Here is a 21,087-nt window from a genome sequence, read left to right as displayed (position 1 = left end):
TCAGCCTTCTCCTCTCCACACTAAGCACCCCCAGGGCTCTCAGCCTCTCCTCCCCAGGCACTGCTCCAGGCCCTTCAGCATCCTTGCAGCCCTCCCTTGGACTCTCTCCAGCAGCTCCCTGTCCCTCCTGACCTGGGCAGCCCAGAGCTGGATGCAATATTGCAGGGGAGGTGTGAGCAGGGCAGAGCAGAGGGGGAGGAGAAGCTCCCTGCCTCTGCTGGCCACACTCCTCTATGCCCCCCAGGACCCTCTTGACCCTCTTGGCCACAAGGGCACATTGCTGACCACGAAAATGTGTGGGTTTTAGTTTTTGTTTTTGTTTTTTTTTTTTTTTTTTTTTTTTCTGGCAAAGAACTAAAAGGCTAAAACAACTCAAGCAGAAACTGCTATGCTTTTCTCAAATCACAACAGAATTTCATTTTTTCATCATTTCCATATTTCCTGTCTTGCCAGTAGAGATTTTGGCAACAGGTTGGTTGCTGAGATGTTCAGCCTCATATCATTGATGATGACTAATGCCATCAGAAGGCCATTTTAACCTCTCATTCAATGGTGTCTTGTGTCCTGAGAGCAAAAAGGACAGCCCAATGGTCTTGTGGTCATGAATGATGATTCTTGAGGCCCTGACTCTACGTTTCCATTCCAATATCTTCATTTCTGTGCTGTGAGAGAACAGAACCATTCCAATATTTTTCTTTTCCTCTCCTCTCTTCAACAGCCACCTTCCTCTCTCAAAACCTGCAGTTCATTCCACCTTCCTTCCTCCCCCCTAACTGGTTGGCAAATCTTTGGTTGGATGGTTGGTTCAGAAATACAATCCTGAAAACTTGACTAGAAGCATGCAGAAAGAGAACAGCAGAGGAGCTGAAGTCTTTTCTCCACTGGGCTGGAGCAGCTCTGCTGTGAGGCCAGGCTGAGGGAGCTGGAGGTGTTCAGCCTGGAGAAGAGAAGGCTCCTGAGGAACCTTAAAGCTGCCTTCCAATATCTGAAGGGATCCTACTGAAAGGCTAGAGAGGGACTTTTCATAAGAGCATCTGAAGACAGGACAAGCATCTAAAGACATAAGGTGGTGAGAGACTGGCAGAGGTTGCCCAGGGAGGTGGTGGAAGCCTCATCCCTGGAGGTTTTTGCAGCCAGGCTGGAGGTGGCTGTGAGCAACCTGCTGTGGTGTGAGGGGGTTGGGACTGGCTGAGCCTTGAGGTCCCTTCCATCCCTGACAATTCTATGATTCTAAATGAGTCAAAAGTCATCTTCTAACACACCTTAGACTAACAGAATCATGGAATGCTGACAATTCTATGACTCTAAGGGGGAATGGGTTAGACTGGAGTTGAGGAAGAAGTTCTTCAGGATGGGGGTGGTGAGACTCTGGCACAGGCTGCCCAGGGAGGTTGTGGATGTCTCCTCCTTGGGGGTGCTCAAGGTCAGGTTGGATGAGGCCTTGAGCAGCTGAGTCTAGTTGAGAGGTGTCCCTACCCATGGTGGGGAGGTTGGAATAAAAGATCTCTGAAGCTCCTTCCAATATAAGCCATTCTATGATCCTATGACTTGAGAAAAACAGAAGAACTAAGCTGAATCATTGAGATTTATCAGCTTCATGAGGCTTTGTTAAGCTAGGTTAATAAAAAGCCTGATCTCCTTCAAGCTCCATGAGGAGTTTTTTAATGAAATACTGCAACTCCACCAGCAGAAAATGACATTATTTCCTTCTGAGCTTTGATGCAAAGAGAAAGCCCTTGAAGAACTGGCTCCCAGGCTAGGTAGAGATTAACAGAGACCAATATTAATTATTTTGCTCCCCCTAGGATTAGTCCAAAATTAGTTCTGCCAAATTGATAACCTAAAAAAAAAAATTAAAAAAAAAATAAATTGCTTGATTCAGCAGGAAGCAAAAGATGAAAATTAACATTTTTCCTTTCTGTAATTAAGGAAGCATCACTGCAAAGACAAAGCTGGCAGAGAAATCATACAATCAGAGAATTGTTAGGGTTGGAAGGGACCTCAAGGCTCATCCAGTTCCAACCCCCCTACCATGGGGCAGGGACACCTCACACTAGATCAGGATGCTCAGAGCCACATCCAGCCTGGACTTAAAAATGGGTTTAACACCAAAGCCTTTCTGAAACACTGACATTGGCATTGTCAGTTTTCACATACACACATCCCACAACACTTTGAAGCACCTTAGTCTGACTGCTTCAGTCAGACGGACTGAAGGAAGTCTCAGCCTGACTGACTGAAACTTCCTTATCAATTCCACTTTTGCAATGTTGAGAATTGCCTAAAGAATAAAAAATAAATTAAAAAAAAAAAGGATTTGGATTATTTTATTGTACTTTAAGTCTGTCAGCTTTAAATCACCCTTCTAGCATAGACACCAAATTATCTCATCGATGAATTCCCTGCTTTGGGCCAATTAATAGAAACTAAACCATTGAATTGTAGAGGCTGGAAGGGATCTCTGCAGATCAAGTTCAACTCCCCCATCTACCACACAGGGATGCATTCAGGTGGGATTGGAAAGTCTCCAGAGAAGGAGACTCCACAATCTCTCTGGGCAGCCTGCTCCAGGGCTCCAGCAGCCTCACACCAAAATAGTTGCTTATGTTGAAGTGGAACTTCCTGGGCTCCAATATGTGTCCATTGCCCTTTGTCCTACTGCTGGGCAGCACTGAACAGAGCCTTGCCCCTTCTCCTTGCCCCCCACCCTGCAGATATTCATAAACATTGATCAGATCCCTCTCAGTCTTCTCTTTTCTGGACTGAACACCCCCAGGGCTCTCAGCCTCTCCTCCCCAGGCACTGCTCCAGGCCCTTCAGCATCCTTGCAGCCCTCCCTTGGACTCTCTCCAGCAGATCCCTGTCCCTCCTGACCTGGGCAGCCCAGAGCTGGATGCAATACTCCAGGTGAGGTCTCAGCAGGGCAGAATAGAGGGGGAGGAGAACCTGCCTGGCTCTGCTGGACACACTCCTCTGAATGCAGCCCAGGACCCCATTGGCCTTCTTGGGTACAAGGGCACATTGCTGACAACCTGAGGACCTCCACTTGTCACTGGTCTCCACATGGACAATGAGCTGCCCCAGCTGAACAGCCCCAACTCTCTCAGTCTGCCCTCACAGCAGAGCAGCTCCAGCCCTCTGCTCATCCTGGTGGCCCTTGTCTGGACACCTTCCAGCATGTCCATAGCCCTCTTGGAACAGAGGCTCCAGAACTGGATGCAGTACTCCAGGTGTGGTCTCAGCAGAGCTGAGCAGAGGGGGAGAATCCCCTCCCTGGCCCTGCTGGCCACACTTCTCTTTCTGCAGCCCAGGCTCTGCTTGGCTCTCTGGGCTGCAAGTACACATTGACAGCTCCTGCTGAGCTTCTCCTCCACCAGCACCCCCAAGTCCCTCTCCTCAGGGCTGCTCTCCAGCCAGTCCCTGCCTAGCCTGTAGTTGTGCTTGGGATTGCCTCTACCCAGCTGCAGTATCCTGCATTTGGTGTTGTTGAACCTCCTGAGGTTGGCTTGTGCCCAGCTCTGCAGAATGAAAGATCACCAAGTCAGATGCAGCAACACAGAACCGAGCACAGGTCACACAGGAATGCATCCAGATGAGTCTTGAAAGCCTTCAGAGAAGGAGACTCCACAAGTCCAGGTAAATGTCATCAGTTGCTTTTCCCATTCCAACCAGTGTTGTAGGTCTGTCCTGGAATTACCCAGGCTGGATGAGGCTCTGGCCAGCCTGCTGTAGTGTGAGGTGTCCCTGCCCATAGCAGGGGGGTTGGAACCAGATGGTCTTTGTGGTCCCTTCCAACCCTGACTGATTCTATGATTCTAAGTTAAAATATTTGCTTTTCTTTGGGTCACATCAGAAAGCTGAGCTTCCAAATTTTAATATGAATAATATAAGGGAAAAATAAATTGGATTGAAGCTTTACATTGCAGGATGCTTCTCCCCTCCTCTTACCCAATCTAAATGTCTGAGAAATTTGAGTGAGGCTTCAATAGCTGTCATGGAATCCAGCAGGAAGGATGAGCATTACACAGGGGCCTCAATAAGCAAACAGCAGGAGGTAGAAAAGGGGCTTGGACTCAATTATCTTCAGAGTTCCCTTCCAACCGCTAACATCCTGTGACATCTCTTTTGGGTGGTTCACAGTGATAAGCCAAGGAACAATGGGTTCAAACTTGAACAGAGAAGATTTCAGCTCAACATGAGAAGAAATTTTTTTAGAGTGAGGGTGACAGAGCCCTAGAACAGGCTGCCCAGGGGGGGGTTGTGGAGTCTCCTTCTCTGGAGCCTTTCCAACCCCACCTGGATGCATTCCTGTGCAGACTACCCTGGGTGATGCTGCTCTGGCAGGGGGGGTAGGACCTGATGATCTCTGGGGGTCCCTTCCAACCTCTGATATCCTGTAGTACTGTGATAGTGTTACAAGGAGGCTGCTCTATTGTTAAAAGCTGGTGCAAGGCAACTGGCCCACATTTTGGATTAAAAACAAAGAAAGAAAAATTTCTTCCATGTGAAGGAACAAACACACAATTCCATTGAGGCTTCTGCAGGCTCATCACAACCTAGGCAAAAAAAAAAAAAAAAAAAAGAAAAAGAAAAAAAAAGAAAACAAAAGCCAAGCCTCAGCCACGCCACAGCCGGCTGCAGATGATCTGGTTTTGCTAACACAACACAGATCTGAATCCCAGCTGGCTGAAACAGCTACTCCAAAAACATTCCCATGTGGGAATTCTGGCTCACAGGAAGGCAGAGTGTTCCCTGTGTCTTGGCTGCTTGCATTCAGAGCCATCTGTGAGGCAGGCTGGAAGCCTCAGCCCAGCTCCATGTGCCAGCAGGAGCTGCAGCGCCAAGCTGAGAGCTCTGCAGACACAAACCCCTGCCTGGCTGCCCCAGGGGCTTGTCTGGTCTGCAGAAAACAACTCTTCTGGCCTTGCTGCTCCAGGCAAAACAGTGAACAGGTTGAAGATGAGAGGTGCATTGAGATTGTGGGAGTTTGAGGCTCTGCCTTTACAGCAGAGTCCAGAGGGTTGTCATCAGTGGCACAGAGTCACCTTAGAGGCCTGTGGCCAGTGGTGTTCCCCAGGGATCAGTACTGGGTCCAGTTTTGTTCAATATGTTTATCAACAGCCTGGCTGAAGGCATTGAGAGTGCCCTCAGCAAGTTCTGATGATACAAACTGGGGGGTGGCTGACACCCCTCAGGCTGTGCTGCATCCAACATGACCTGGACAGGCTGAGAGCTGCCTGCAGGCAAACCTCATGGAGTTCAGTAAGGACAAGGTCAGGGTCCTGCAGCTGGGGAGAAATAACAACAGGCACCAGGACAGGTTAGAGGCTGCCCTGCTGGAGAGCAGCTCCATGGAGAAAAACCCTGGAGTGCTGGTGGGCAGCAAGATCTGCATGGGACAGCAATGTGCTCTTGTGGCCAAGAGAGCCAATGGGATCCTGGGATGGATCAGGAAAGGTGTCCAGCAGGGCTAGGGAAGTTCTTCTACCTCTCTACTCTGCCCTGCTCAGACCACAGCTGCAATCCTGTGTTCAGTGCAATCCCATAAGAAGCTGTCCGAGAGGGAAAGAGGCTGGGAGATCTGGAGAGCACCCTGAGAGCAGAATCACAGAACTGTCAGGGTTGGAAGGGACCTCAAGGCTCATCCAGTTCCAACACTCCTGCCATAGACAGGGACACCTCACACTGGATCAGGTTGCTCACAACCACATCCAACCCAGCCTTCAAAACCTTCAGGGATGAATCTTCCACCACCTCCCTGGACAACCTGTTGCAGTCTCTCACCACCCTCATCCACAAACATCAAAACTGAATGTACCCATTTCTACTATTTTTTTCCATTCCCCCTAATAATATCACTGCTTGGCACCCTAAAAAGTCCCTCCCCACCTTTCTTGTAGCCCCCTTCAGATCCTGGAAGGCCACAAGAAGGTCTCCTGGGAGCCTTCTCTTCTCCAGACTGAACAGCCACAACTCTCTCAGTCTGTCCTCACAGCAGAGCAGCTCCAGCCCTCTGCTCATCCTCGTGGCCCTTCTCTGGACACACAGGAATTCCACATCACTGAAGTAATGGCCTTGTTTTTCTTGGAATTTGATGGATGCTATTTTATTAGCAACTAGCTGGACCATGGGATATCAAGCATCTTTGATTTACAGAACTGTTTAGATGGAGTGTCCCCTTGCTGCATGCCTGTGTCCAGTTCTGAGCCCTTCAATTCAAGAAGGATGTTGAGTTGCTTAAATGTGTCCAGAGAAGGGTAACAAAGCTGGGGAGGGGTCTGGAGCACAAACCCTATGAGGAGAGGCTGAGGGAGCTGGGGGTGTTTAGCCTGGAGAAGAGGAGGCTCAGGGCAGACCTCATTGCTGTCTACAACTCCCTGAAGGGAGGTTGTAGCCAGGTGGGGGTTGGGCTCTTCTCCCAGGCAATCAGTGACAGGAGAGGACACAGTCTCAAGCTGCACCAGGGGAGGTCTAGGCTGGGTGTTAGGAAGAAATTCTTCCCAGAAAGAGAGATTGGTCATTGGGATGTGCTGCCCAGGGAGGTTATGGGGTTCCCATCCCTCGAAGTGTTTGAAACAGAGACTGGATGAGGCACTCAGTGCCATGGTTTAGTTGGTGAGATGGTGCTGGGTGATAGGTTGGACTTGATGACCTGAAAGATCTTTTCCAGCCTGGTTAATTCTTGTCATTCTGTGAGATGACTTCTGGTGTATGATGCAAAAAGTCCTGCCTGCAAAACTGTGCTTCTGTTCAAGTAAAGCATCAATCTTTTTAATCCTGTCCCAGACAAGCATTTCCTTTATCACAGTTCAAAGCCTTCTGCTAGTGATAGGAGGGAAATTAATTCCCCCTTTCAGTGCTAGACCTGTCATGTACTACAATGTGTGTCCTACTTTGATTTAAATTTCTGGGGATCATTCCAAACCATCTGAGGATGTGGAAATCCAACAGCAGCAGTAGAAGCCTGCAGGGAGTTAATAAGCATCTTGCATGAAAAGTATAACTAAAAATAATTAAGGAAACAGTTAAAAGATAGAACTTTGGAAAGGCTACTTCACATTGGTTGGTTGTAGACCTAACTGAAAAGATTTTGGTAAAGCACAGGACAGGCTGAGGGAGCTGAGGGCTCTTTAGCTTGGATCAGAGGAGGCTGAGGGGTGACTTCATTTGTGGTGATGAAAATGTGCAGGGTGAGTGCCCAGAGGCTGGAGCCAGGCTCTGCTGGGTGATGCCCAAGGACAGCACAAGGGGCAAAGGCTGCAAGCTGGAGCAGAGGATTTTCCATGGGAACATGAGGGAAAACCTCTTCACCACCTGGAACAGGCTGCCCAAGGGAGGTTGTGGAGTCTCCTTCTCTGGAGATATTCAAAACCTGTCTGGATGCATTCCTGTGTGACCTGCTCTAGGTGACCCTGCTCTGGCAAGGGAGTTGGACTGGATGAGCTTTGGAGGGCCCTTCCAATTCCTAACATTCTGTGAATACTATCTCCTATAAATATTGCTGAAGATTCTGCTATGGGCCTCAAGGTGGATTCTGCTATGGATCATAGAGAGGGGTTGGAAGGGACCTCCAAAGATCATCCAGTCCACCCGCCCTGAGAGAGCAGGATCAGAGAATCTAGCACAGGTCACACAGGGGCTGGAAAGTCTCCAGAGAAGGAGATTCCACATCCCCTCTGGGCAGCCTGCTCCAGGGCTCTGTGATCCTCCCAGTGAAGAAGTTCCTCCTCCTGTTGAGGTGGAACCTCCTGTGCTGGAAGTTATATCCATTGCTCCTTGTGGGTCATGGATATAATGTGGGTAATGAATCCTTATGGGATTCAAGGGAGATTGTTTGCTAAAAACTAAATTCGGACCTCAGGGTTGAATTTTCAGTCTACCTTGGACAGAAACTAAACAACTAAATGCTCTATGAGAAGAAAGTAAAGGAAATACAAAGGTAGGTGTACACATATGTAAAAAAAAAATACAAAAAAAACCAAAGCAAAACAAACCAAAACTGAAGAATTTTTCTGACCACTGCTATAAAATTGTGCTTTGCAACAGGGATCTGGCAAGGAGGGCAGCTTGGGCTGCTTACAGAGCATGTGTTTTACCATCTGTGTGAAAAATCCATGAGGGTTCAGCCAGCCCACAAACCCTTCATACTCGGCAGATACTCCTCAGAGCTTAACAAAGACAACTGCTGGAGCACTTGGGATATCTTTAACCGAGTGACTGATCCTATGCCAGCCTAGAGCTGGAAGGAGAGCACTGAAGATGTCCTTTAACAATTGCTCCTGATCTGTGGGGATTGAAGTGAAACAGTAAAATAGTCTCTAAATAATTTCCTTCCTTGCATCCAGGAAGCAATCACAGGACCACTGGATATTAAGGGTTGGAAGGGAGCTCTGGAGATCTTCCAGTCCAAGCCCCCTGGGACAGCAGGGCACACAGCAACACAGCCAGACAGGGCTGCAAAGGCTCCAGACAAGGAGACTCCACAACCTCTCTGGGCAGCCTGCTCCAGGCCTCTGGCACCCTCCCAGGGAAGAAGTTCCTCCTCCTGCTGAGGTGGAACCTCCTGGGCTGCAGTTTCCTTCCATTGCCTCTTGTCCTATGCCAGGCTGCAGCTGAGCAGAGCCTGTCCCTGTCCCCTCCCTCCTGACCCCCAGCCCTCAGCTCTTGAGAGACATTGAGCAGATCCCTCTCAGCCTTCTCCTCTCCACACTAAGCACCCCCAGGGCTCTCAGCCTCTCCTCCCCAGGCACTGCTCCAGGCCCTTCAGCATCCTTGCAGCCCTCCCTTGGACTCTCTCCAGCAGCTCCCTGTCCCTCCTGACCTGGGCAGCCCAGAGCTGGATGCAATATTGCAGGGGAGGTGTGAGCAGGGCAGAGCAGAGGGGGAGGAGAAGCTCCCTGCCTCTGCTGGCCACACTCCTCTATGCCCCCCAGGACCCCCTTGGCCTTCTTGGCCCCCAGGGCACATTGCTGTGCCATGCAGAACTTGCTGCCCACCAGCACTCCCAGTTCCTGATGGGATGTAGTTTCCTGTGCTGCAGTTTCCATCCATTGCCCCTTGTCCAATCCCAGGGTGCAAGTGAGCAGAGTCTGTCCCCTGCCTATTGACCCTCAGCCCTCAGCTATTTATGACCATTTCTGCCACACTAGAGCCCTGCATTTCTGAACTGACCTGGAGAATTATCCTCTTGACTGGTATTTATTGCTGGGTTATTTAGAGATCATAGAACCACTGAAAGGTTTAAAACATTCAATACACTGAATTGATCCTGGAGAAGGAAACAAAGAAATCTCTAGATGAGAATCTGATGGAGACATTTCTGGTGGTAAAAACTAGATAAACTGCAGCCCAGGAGGTTCCACCTCAGCAGGAGGAGGAACTTCTTCCCTGGGAGGGTGCCAGAGGCCTGGAGCAGGCTGCCCAGAGAGGTTGTGGAGTCTCCTTGTGTGGAGCCTTTGCAGCCCTGTCTGGCTGTGTTGCTGTGTGCCCTGTGCTGGATTCTCTGGTCCTGCTCTGGCAGGGGGCTTGGACTGGAAGCTCTCCAGAGCTCCCTTCCAACCCCTGACATCCTGTGAGCCTGTGTTTTATATTTTGCAAAGGAAAAGAAACCATAACAAGATTGGAGGTGTTCAAGGCCAGCTTGGATGAGGCCTTGAGCAGCCAAGTCTAGTTGAGAGGTGTCCCTGCTCATGGCAGGGAGGTTGGAGCAGATAATGTCTGAGGTCCCTTCATGGATTCATAGAATCTAACCCTTCCATCCAGAGCCATTCTATGATGCTGAGGTCTTGGGAGCAGCCAGAAAAAAATATCTGTTTACATTTTCTTTTCTTAACAATACAAACAAGGAACACTCTGCTTAAACCTTTTGTTTCTCCTTGTTTAAAACAACTGAATTTTAGCTCTGTTGTTTCCCTCCCCATATTTTTTCCTGTAACCACACTTCCATCTTGAAACAATTTCCTAAAAATTCTAGCAAAAAATATTTCCCAGACTTTTGGGGAAGAAAAAAGAGAAAAAAGAAAGAAAGTACCAGAGATGCTTTTACCTAAATAAATTGGATTGAGTTTTTTTTGTTTGTATTTTTTCTTTTTTCTTTTTTCCTTGCTTTTTGTTTCTTTGTTTTTTGTTGGATTTTAGTTGTTGTTGTTTGTTTGCTTGATTGTTTTTTAACTCTTGGGATTTTAGAGAAGAATCAAATTCAACTTCTGAGACATGAAAAATTATTAATTCTGTAATCATAAATACATTATATCATTTATAAATAAACCGTATAGTTTATAATAATATTACCACAGTCTCACAGTACATTAGAGGTGGGAAGGGACCTCCAAAGATCATCCAGTCCAACCCCCCTGCCAGAGCAGCATCACCCAGAGAAGTCCACACAGGAATTCATCCAGGTTGGTTTGGAAAGGCTCCAGAGAAGAAGACTCCTCTGGGCAGCCTGTTCCAGGGCTCCATCACCCTCACACCAAAGAAGTTTCTTCTCATGGTGAGCTGAAACCTTCTCTGTTCAAGTTTGTATCCATTGATCCTTGGCTTATTGCTGTGAACCACCCAAAAGAGCCTGGCCCCCTCCACTGATCCCCCACTCCCACCCCTCAGCTATTGATAGACATTGATCAGATCCCTCTCAGCCTTCTCCTCTCCACACTAACCACCCCCAGGGCTCTCAGTCTCTCTTCACAGGGAAGATGCTCAAGTCCCCAAATCCTCCTCCTGGCTCTCCCTTGGACTCTCTCCAGCAGGTCTCTGTCTCTCTTGAACTGGGGTGCCCCAAACTGGACACAGGATTGCAGCTGTGGTCTCAGCAGGGCAGAGCAGAGGGGGAGCAGAGCCTCCCCAGCCCTGCTGGACACACCTTTCTTGCTGCTCCCCAGGATCCCATTTGCTCTCTTGGCCACCAGAGCACATTGCTGTCCCATGCAGAACTTGCTACCCACTACAACTTCAAGGTCTTTCTCCATATTTTACATATGATATATAAATAGTAACAGATATATAATGGGTAGTTATAATTTGATATTAATGATAATCAAGGCTCTAAGATAATATTCATAGAATCACAGAATTTTTAGGGTTGGAAGGAACCTCGGGGATCAACCAGTTTCAACTCCCCTGCCATGGGCAGGAACACCTCACACCACAGCAGGTTGCTCACAGCCACCTCCAGCCTGGCTGCAAAAACCTCCAGGGATGAGGCTTCCACCACCTCCCTGGGCAACCTCTGCCAGTCTCTCCCCACCCTCATGGGGAAGAATTTCTTCCTAACAACCAATCTGAATCTCCCCACTTCTAGTTTTGCTCCATTCCCCCCAGTCCTATCATTACCTGATAGCCTAAAAAGTCCCTCCCCAGCTTTCTTGTAGCCCCCTTAAGGTACTGGAAAGCCACAAGAAGGTCTCCTGGGAGCCTTCTCTTCTCCAGACTGAACAGCCCCAATCTGGGGGCTTATTATGGGCTTATGGAAGTGACTACATCTTTAAAATTTTCTTTTTTCTTTTGTTTTCTTTGTTTTTATTTCTGAAGCAAAGGAAAGGCAGGAGGTAAAATACCCAAGCCAGCAATTAAAAAAGGTGAGAGCTGCAGCTCAGTTTTGATTGAATCATGGAATAACCACCCACTCACTACCACAGAAAAGAAGTTGCAGGACCTTGGGAAGATAAAATCTGAATGATCCCAAGAAGAGGATGCACAGCTCAGATTCTTGTTCCTGCTACTAGCATGCTGCAGCCAGAAATAGTTCCTGTAGGTGCCTCCTGAACAGAAAAAACTCTTTCCGAGAGGGTGAGGATTCTGCTACAAGTTGCATTTTTCTATTCTTTGTTAGTTTTGAATGGAGGTTAAACATTTGTTTCAAGCTGTCTGCATGCAGAAGTGTTCTGTGGGTTTTGGCTGTTACTTCATGCATTGTCAGCTTGAATCTACAACCTGTAAAAGCTGGAAATAGAAAGGAGGGGGGATAAAAAATCCTTAAAATCTGGTCTAGAAGGAAGGTTATCAAAACATTCACTTCCTGAATTGCCAAAGACTAAATACTTCTGTCATCTCCTGACAGCACTGTAAAAAAAGCATAATTGCAGCAGATGTAAAGCAGATGAAGTATGGATTTCCATCAATTTAACAAACTAGGGGAGAAGAAGGTAAGAACTCTTCCTCATTTGGTTTCCCAGCCTTGATCAAAGGCAGTAACTCTGTGCCAAAAAGAAAATATACATATAAAGAGGAAAGCAATACAGAAAATTTTCTTCACCCTATGGACTTTTTTTTTTTTTTCACATCAAGAATTCAGAGGGATCTTGACAAGCTTAAGAAATGGATGAACAGCACCTTCCTGATGTTCAACAAAGGGAGAGAGGATGAGAGAGTTGGAGTTGTTCAGTTTGGAGAAGAGAAGGCTTGAAGGAGACCTTCATGTGGCCATCCAGTTGGATTGTGAGCTCTAGGGGAGCAGTTGGGCTTGATGGTTTCAAAGGTCTCTTCCAAACATGGTTCAATGAGAACTTCTGGGCCCACAGGCATCACTTAATGTTTGCCAGGTGTCAAGCTGAGCATTACCAGAGAGCTGGGGAGGGACATTTTAGGGTGTCAGGTAGGAACAGGAGCAGGGGAAATGGAGCAAAAGTAGAAATGGGTAGATTCAGATTGGATGTTAGGAAGAAATTCTTCCCCATGAGGGTGGGGAGAGACTGGCAGAGGTTGCCCAGGGAGGTGGTGGAAGCCTCATCCCTGGAGGTTTTTGCAGCCAGGCTGGAGGTGGCTGTGAGCAACCTGCTATGGTGTGAGGTGTCCCTGCCCATGGCTGGGGGGTTGGGACTTGCTGAGCCTTGAGCTCCCTTCCAAAACTGATAATTCTATGATTCTAAATACCAAGGCTCATATCCTAAGGAATAGCACCCAGCACCAGCACATGCTGGGGACCAAGAGGTTAGAAAGCAGCTTGGCAGGAAAAGATCTGCTGGGCCTGGTGGATAAGCAGCTGACTAGGAGTCAGCAACACATCTTGGTGGCAAGGAAAGCCAACAGCCTTTGGGGCTGTGTTAGGAAAAGCATCTCCATCAAATCAAGAGAGGTGATCCTTCCCCTCTAGTCAGCCTTGGTGACTGTCCCCTTGTACTCAGCTCTGATGAGGCCACACCTTGAGTACTGTGTCCAGTTTTGGGCACCTCAATAGAAGGTCTTTCTCTGTGGAGCTGCTCTCCAGCAGGGCAGCCTCTCACCTGTCCTGCTGCCTGCTGTTGTTCCTCCCCGGATGCAGGACCCTGCACCTGTCCTGATTGAACCTCATGGGGTTTGCCTGCACCCAGCTCTCAGCCTGTCCAGATCTCCCCCCAGGTTTGTATCATCATCAGCAGTGCTCTGAGCAAAATGCCTGCAGAGCAATGAGGTCTAGCTAAGAAAACTCTGATTTGCTTATGCATAATAAGGGAGAGTGGGATACAAATAACCCCAGCAAAGTGAAACTGAGCCCTGTGAAATACTGCACAAAACCAAACCAAACGAAACCAAACCAAACCAAAACCCAAACTAAACCAAACCAAACCAAAACAGAAGCAAACCAAAACCCAAACCAAACAAAAAAAAAAAAAAAACAAAAACAAAAAACAAACCAAAACGAACCAAAGCAAAAAACAGACCAAACAAACCAAACCAAAAAACCAAACCAAACCAAAAAACCAAACCAAAACAAAAACCAAACCAAAACAAAAACCTAACCAAAACTAAACAAAAAACAAACTAAACCAAACAAAAAAAAACCAAACCAAAATTAAACAAAAAACAAACTAAACCAAACCAAAACAAACAAAAACCAAACCAAACCAAACCAAAAACCAAACCAAACCAAACCAAACCATAAACCAAACCAAAACTAAACAAAAACCAAACTAAACCAAACCAAACCAAACCAAAACCCAAACCAAAACAAAAACCAAACCAAACCAAAACAAAACAAAAAACAAACCAAAACAAAACCCAAAACAAATCAAAGCAAAAACCAAACCAAACCAAACCAAAAACCAAACCAAACCAAAACAAAACCGAAACCAAACCAAAACAAAACAAGGCAAACCAAAAACGAAACCAAACCAAAACCCAAACCAAACCAAAACCCAAACCAAACCAAAACCAAACAAACCAAAACAAAAACAAACAAACCAAACCAAGCCAAGCAAAATCAAAAACTAAACCAAACCAAAACCCAACCCAAACCGAAACAAAAACCAAACCAAGCCAACAAAACAAAATAAAGAAAGAAAATAAAGGGAGGAATAAAATCTTTGGGACTGTCTGGGACTGAAAATTTCAATGTCCCCTTGTTTGTTTGTTTGTTGTTGTTTTGGTTTTAACATATCTTGCTAAAATTCAAAATGCTGATGACACTTTCACCATCTGCACAGTGAACTGAGCAACATTTTATTCTTTTTTTTTTCATTCCAAGTAAATGTAGGATGTTGTGCAGGCTGAGCTTGGAGCAGCCTAATTCAATTTCCCTCTCCTGCTGAATTCAGCAGCTGTGAATGCGATGCAGTGGAGTACATCCCTCTTAAAACACCATTGGATGAGCACTGAAAACCTAACAGTTTGCATCTTTCCTTTAAAAAGCTTTTTCCTGAAAAAAAAAAAAAAAAAGATCCTTGGAATATGACTGTTCAGGGAAATCTTTAAAGGAGCAGCATTAAGAAATAATCAAAGCCTCATATTGTTTGAATACCTACATCTGGTTTTCATCAAAGCCATGTTGGAGTGGTCTTTACATTCTGGGGTTTTCATCAAGACATATCAAGAACTTTATTTTCCCACAGAATCACAAAATGTTAGGGGTTGGAAGGGACCTTCTTGTGGCCTTCCAGGATCTGAAGGGTCCTGCAAGAAAGCTGGGGAGGGACTTTTTAGGGTCTCAGGGAGTGACAGGACTGGGGGGGAATGGAATAAAGCTGGAAGTGGGGAGATTCAGGCTGGACATGAGGAAGAAGTTTTTCCCCATGAGAGTGGTGAGAGCCTGGAATGGGTTGTGCAGGGAGGTGGTTGAGGCCCCATCCCTGGAGGTGTTTGCAGCCAGGCTGGATGAGGCTCTGGCCAGCCTGCTGTAGTGTGAGGTGTCCCTGCCCATGGCAGGGGGTTGGAACTGGCTGATCCTTGAGGTCCTGACTGATTCTATGATTCTTTGATTCTATGATTCTATGATTCTAGACTGAAGCCATTTCATCTCACCCTATCACTCCAGACCTTTGCAAACAGTGCCTCCCCAGGTTTCTGCAAGCCCCGCCAGATTCTGAACTCTCTGACTTCTTCCTGTTTTCTCCAAAGTCATGAAGAACACAGAACTGCTTAACATGGCACAGAAGTCACCACTGGGCTGAACTGATGGTGCTGTAAATCACTGACTGGTTCCACTACATCGTTCTGTGTGCTCACTAACCAAGGCAGGGCAATGTCTCACACGGGGCTCTCATCCCAGACTCCTGAGGACAAAGGATGCCAGATGGCCAAATCCAGCACTGCAGTTTCTTCTATTACTCATTTCCTGTGCTGTCAGGATTTCAAATCAGCATCAGTGAGCTGGACAAGATAGTCCAGCAGACTCCTAACATTAACATTAGGAATAAGCTCTTTACTATGAGGGTGGTGGAACACTGCAACAGGTTGCCCAGGGAGGTGGTTGGGGTCCCATCCCTGGAGATATTGAAGGTGAGGCTGGACAGGGCTGTGGGCAACCTGATCTGGTTGGGGATGTCCCTGCTGAGTGCAGAGGGGGTTGGACTGGATGAGCTTTGGAGCTCCCTTCCAACCCAGACCATTTTATGATTCATCTTTGCGACCCCTTGGGCCACACTAAGCTCATTGGGGCAAGCTGAGGCACTGCACAAGGCTTTGGGCTAGATGAGAAGGGCCATGAGGATGAGCAGAGGGCTGGAGCTCCTCTTCTATAAGGACAGGCTGAGAGAGTTGGGATTGTTCAGTTTGGAGAAGTGAAGGATCCCAGGAGACCTCTTTGTAGCCTTCCAGTATATGAAGTGGGTTACAAGAAAGCTGGGGAGGGACTTTTTAGGGTGTCAGGTAGGGAGAGGAGCAGGAGGAATGGAGCAAAACTGGAAGCAGGGAGATTCAGATTGGATGTTAGGATTTTAGGATTTAGGATTTTAGGAAGAAACTCTTCCCCATGAGGGTGGTGAGAGACTGGCAGAAGTTGCTCAGGGAGGTAGTGGAAGCCTCATCCCTGGAGGTTTTTGCAGCCAGGTTGGAGGTGGCTGTGAGCAACCTGCTGTGGTGTGAGGTGTCCCTGCCCATGGCAGGGGGGTTGGAACTGGATGAGCCTTGAGCTCCCTTCCAACCCTGACAATACTGTGATCTTCAGAGGTCCCTCTTAACCTAGACCATTCCATGATTATAAACACTTAAAAGAATGTTGTCATCAGGGGTCTTGAAATTGTGCCTGAGGAGGTTGAAGTTGGATATTAGGAACGGTATTTTTTTCCTGGAAGAGTGGTCAGGCATTCTGTGAAGCTGTGTAGCTTTGTGGCACAGTTCAAGATGATGTTAACATTTCTTGCAAGAGGGCTTAAGCTGCTGTTAAGTTGAGAAAGGTCACAGGATATGGACTGTTCTGTATTAACCTGTCTTCACCCATCTAGAGATTCACTTCCAGTGGGTTTAGCTGCAGTTGCAATTGTCTCATGACCAAAAAGCTTGACCTCTTTTGTGCAGCTTCTGAATTCTCTGCAGTTATGGGGAAATGGTTGTTGGGTTATGTATTGCTGTAACTAATAACTGGCTCTTGACTGTGTTGAATGAAGTTCAACAGGTTGTCCAGGGAGATGGTTAGAATCATAGAATCATAGAATCAACCAGGTTGGAAGAGACCTTAAGGTCATCCAGTCCAACCTATCACCCAACCCTAGCCAATCAACCAGACCATGGCACCAAGTGCCTCATTCAGGGTTCTCTTGAACATCTCCAGGAATGGTGACTCCACCACCTCCCTGGGCAGCACATTCCAATGGGCAATCACCCTCTCTGTGAAGAACTTCCTCCTAACATCCATCCTAGACCTCCCCTGGAGCAGCTTGGGACTATGTCCTCTCCTTCTGTCACTGGTTGCCTGGGAGAAGAGCCCAACCCCCACCTGGCTACAACCTCCCTTCAGGGAGTTGTAGACAGCAATGAGGTCTGCCCTGAGCCTCCTCTTCTCCAGGCTAAACACCCCCAGCTCCCTCAGCCTCTCCTCACAGGGCTGTGCTCCAGACCCCTCCCCAGCCTCCTTGCCCTTCTCTGGACACCTTCCAGTACCTCAACATCTCTCTTGACTTGAGGAGCCCAGAACTGGACACAGGACTCAAGGTGTGGCCTGACCAGTGCTGCACAGGGCAGAATGACCTCCCTTGTCCTGCTGGCCACACCATTCCTGATGCAGGCCAGGATGCCATTGGCTCTCTTGGCCACCTGGGCACACTGCTGGCTCATGTTCAGCTGCTGTCCACCAGCACCCCCAGGTCCCTCTCTGTCTGGCTGCTCTCCAGGTGCTCTATCCCCAGCCTGTAGCACTGCTTGGGGTTGTTGTGGCCAAAGTGTAGAACCCTGCCCTTAGCCTTGTTCAGTCTCATCCCATTGGACTCTGCCCACCCATCCAGCCTGGCAAGGTCCCTCTGCAGAGCTCTCCTACCCTCCAACAGATCAACACCTGCTCCTAACTTGGTGTCATCTGCAAACTTACTGATGATGGACTCCATCCCCTCATCCAGATCATCAATAAAGATATTGAACAGGATGGGGCCCAGCACTAATCCCTGGGGGACACCACTAGTGACTGACTGCCAACTGGATGTGTCACCATACACCATTGTTTGGGGTCCCATCCCTGGAGAATTCAAGGTGAGGCTGGACAGGGCTGTGGGCAACCTGATCTAGTTGGGGATGTCCCTGCTGAGTGCAGAGGGCTTGGAATGGATGAGCTTTAGAGCTCCCTTCCAGCCTGGACCATTCTGTCATTCTGTGTAATATCCCTCACTGCCCAGAAGGACAGGGAAAAGATGGAGAGGGTCCAGAGGAAGACCACAAAAATGATCAAGGGGTTTGAGTAGCTCTGTTATGAGGACAGGCTGAGGGAGCTGGGGATGTTCAGCCTGGAGAAGAGAAGGCTCCAGGGAGACCTCAGAGCAGCCTGCCAGGACCTGAAGGAGGCTACAAGAAGGATGGAAAGAGACTGTTTGCAAAGGGCTGCAGGGACAGGACTAGGGACAATGGATTCAGACTAGAGCAGAACAGATTGAGATTGGATGTGAGGAATAAATTCTGCACCAGGAGGGTGCTGGAACACTGGAACAGGTTGCCCAGGGAGGTGGTTGAAGCTCCATCCCTGGAGATATTGAAGGTGAGGCTGGACAGGGCTCTGGGCAACCTGATCTAATTGGGGATGTCCCTGCTGAGTGCAGAGGGGCTTGGACTGGATGAGCTTTGGAGATCCCTTCCAACCCAGACCATTTTGTGATCTATGTGCATGAGCAGGGTAAGAGTCTTTGGCCATTAATTGCATTTAAGCTGCCATGGCTGTGATCAAACAGTTCCTGCTCCTCTGTGTTTCCTTACTCATCTCACTACTTGCAAAAACATTTTTGTGGCAAGCCAGGGACTGGGGACTGGGGACTGGGGACTGATCTGTCTGGAAAAACACCAACCAGGTGCTACTCCCTACATCATTCTGGTGCCTCAGCTCCTTGCATTGGCAATAGTAAAAGAAGTGAGAAATGGGGAAGAAGGAACAACAAGTGACAGCCAGCCAGGAGCTGCAGCTGCTGGCAGAGTGCCCTGCGAATGCCAGCCAGGTGGCATTTTTCTGAGTTGTTCCTATGGAAACTGCAGAAGTGCTACTTTCCTGAAGTTTGAGCACTGGGAGTTCTGCATTTTTACCTCCAAGAAAGTCTCCTTCCTCATCTTTGGGAGGAAAAGAAAGCACCACTAAGAATAGATTTACTGAAGGTAAGAGTGAACCAGTTCTGGAAGGAGCTGCTTGAAGACAGTTCCCACCCAGACATAGATTGTAAATCCTTCCTCTGAAGAATAAATCAGTGCCCTGTGATTCATGGCCTATTTCGGTTTTTATTTCCACTGGAAAACTCAGAGCAACCAGTTCTTGGGTGTAATCATAGAATTTTTAGGGTTGGAAGGGACCTCAAGGCTCAACCAGTTCCAACCCCCCTGCCATGGGCAGGGACACCTCACACCATAGCAGGTTGCTCACAGCCACATTGTGGCAGTTATCTCTCCCCTGACTTTCGGACGCATTCCGAAAATGGCGCCTAAGCACCTGGCTCCGCCTCTCTTCTCGGCGGGTTGCAGTGCAGCCACTCCCTCTCGGGGGAGGGCTGTGTAGCCGGATGCCTCCATGCCTCGGCATGCGTACGCTCAGGGGAGCGGTGTGCCTGTGCGCGGTGTGTATCCATATTAGCCTTGGGCCGCGGCTGGAAGCGGTCAGCACTGGGCTTGGGAAAGGTCCGTGCAGCTTTGGAAAGTCTCAGCGTGCTGTTGCCTGCAAGGGGTGGAAGGAGTCGAGTCGGTGAGCCTGATTGTTCTGACTCGATTGTCCCAAGGGGTGGAGACATGCCGCTTGAGTGGATGGAGATTGATGTTTGATTGAGAAGTTGTGAGGTTGTTTCCAGGTGGCCAGGATGCTCCATCGGATCCATGAAGAGTTCACCGTGCAGAAGAATGAACTCTGCGTCGCTGGGAGGTTCCACAGGATGAGGGAGAAGAGCTGGAATGAACTGGAACTGTGACCTGAGCCCGAGGGACAGACCTTTTGGAAGGAGGCCCAGATGAGGACCTGGACTTTGCCAGACATGTCATCTAAGAACTGTCTCTGATCTGATGATATGTTTTGGGTGCAGGAATTATGGGTATGAAATAAGGGGTGGGATGTGGCAGTTCAGGCTGGGTGCCCCCTGCCACTGCCGCATGAGATACACCTCTGGTGTCCTGGGTGCTCACCCAAGAGGGGTGGACACAGAAACGGCGTATTTCTACCCATAAATCCTGTGCCCTATAAAGCCATCTGCAGAGTCATTCTCTTCCTCTTTCTTCCCTCTCTGCTCCCATGGGAGATGCTCTCTCTTATCAGGTAATGCCAAGGAAGTATCCTCAAGGCCACTTAGGCCTGACTAGGCCTAATGCCAGGAGGAGAATGGAGGGGGGGGCAGTCTCAGACCTGGCCAGCCTGAGACTTGCCTAGCAGTGGAGGGGGGGAAGAAAGAGCCCTGGGGGATTTGGGTAGACCCTCATGTGGGGAGAAGTGAAGGATTGGAAGCCTCTGGGAATTGTGTAAGGGACTCTGTATGCTTTAGGATGTTCTTTGCCACTATGCTTTGTAGTTTTTTCTGTAGTTTCACCAATTGCTTTTCCATTTAAACTTTCCATCACTCTCCAATCCGTTTGCGTGAGTCTCATTCTTTTGTCCCTTTCGGGGCAAGAGATGTTCTGGCTGGCCTCAAACCAGCATACACATCCAGCCTGGCTGTAAAAACCTCCAGGGATGAGGCTTCCACCACCTCCCTGGGCAACCTCTGCCAGTCTCTCACCACCCTCATGGGGAAGAATTTCTTCCTAACATCCAATCTCAGTCTCTCCATTTCTAGTTTTGCTCCATGCCCCTGCTCCTCTCCCTACCTGACACCCTAAAAAGTCCCTCCCCAGCTTTCTTGGAGCCCTCTTCAGATACTGGAAGGCCATGAGAAGTTCCCCTCAGAGCCTTCTCTTCTGCAGATTCAACAGCCCCAACTCTCTCAGTCTGTCTTCACAGGAGTGGTAATGTGCCTAATGTACTTAGTTATAGCCACAACCAGCCTGAAAATCTGTATTTGCAGATCAACTCCTGTTCAAACCACATTCCCTTCACAATCCTCACTGTCAACACAGACTGAGGGAGGAGGGGATAGAAAGCAGTCCTGAGGAAAATTACTTGGGGATGCCTGGGGGGGTGAGAAGCTGGACAGGAGCAGTCAGTGTGAGCTTACAGCACAGAAAGCCAAGGGCAGGCTGGGCTGCGTCCAAAGCAGGGCTGCCAGCAAAGCCAGAGAGGTGATTCTGACACTTGGC

This window comes from Indicator indicator, chromosome 6 (genome assembly GCF_027791375.1).
Source record: "Indicator indicator isolate 239-I01 chromosome 6, UM_Iind_1.1, whole genome shotgun sequence".
Taxonomy (NCBI): domain Eukaryota; kingdom Metazoa; phylum Chordata; class Aves; order Piciformes; family Indicatoridae; genus Indicator; species Indicator indicator.
Note: the sequence above shows the minus strand (reverse complement) of the source record.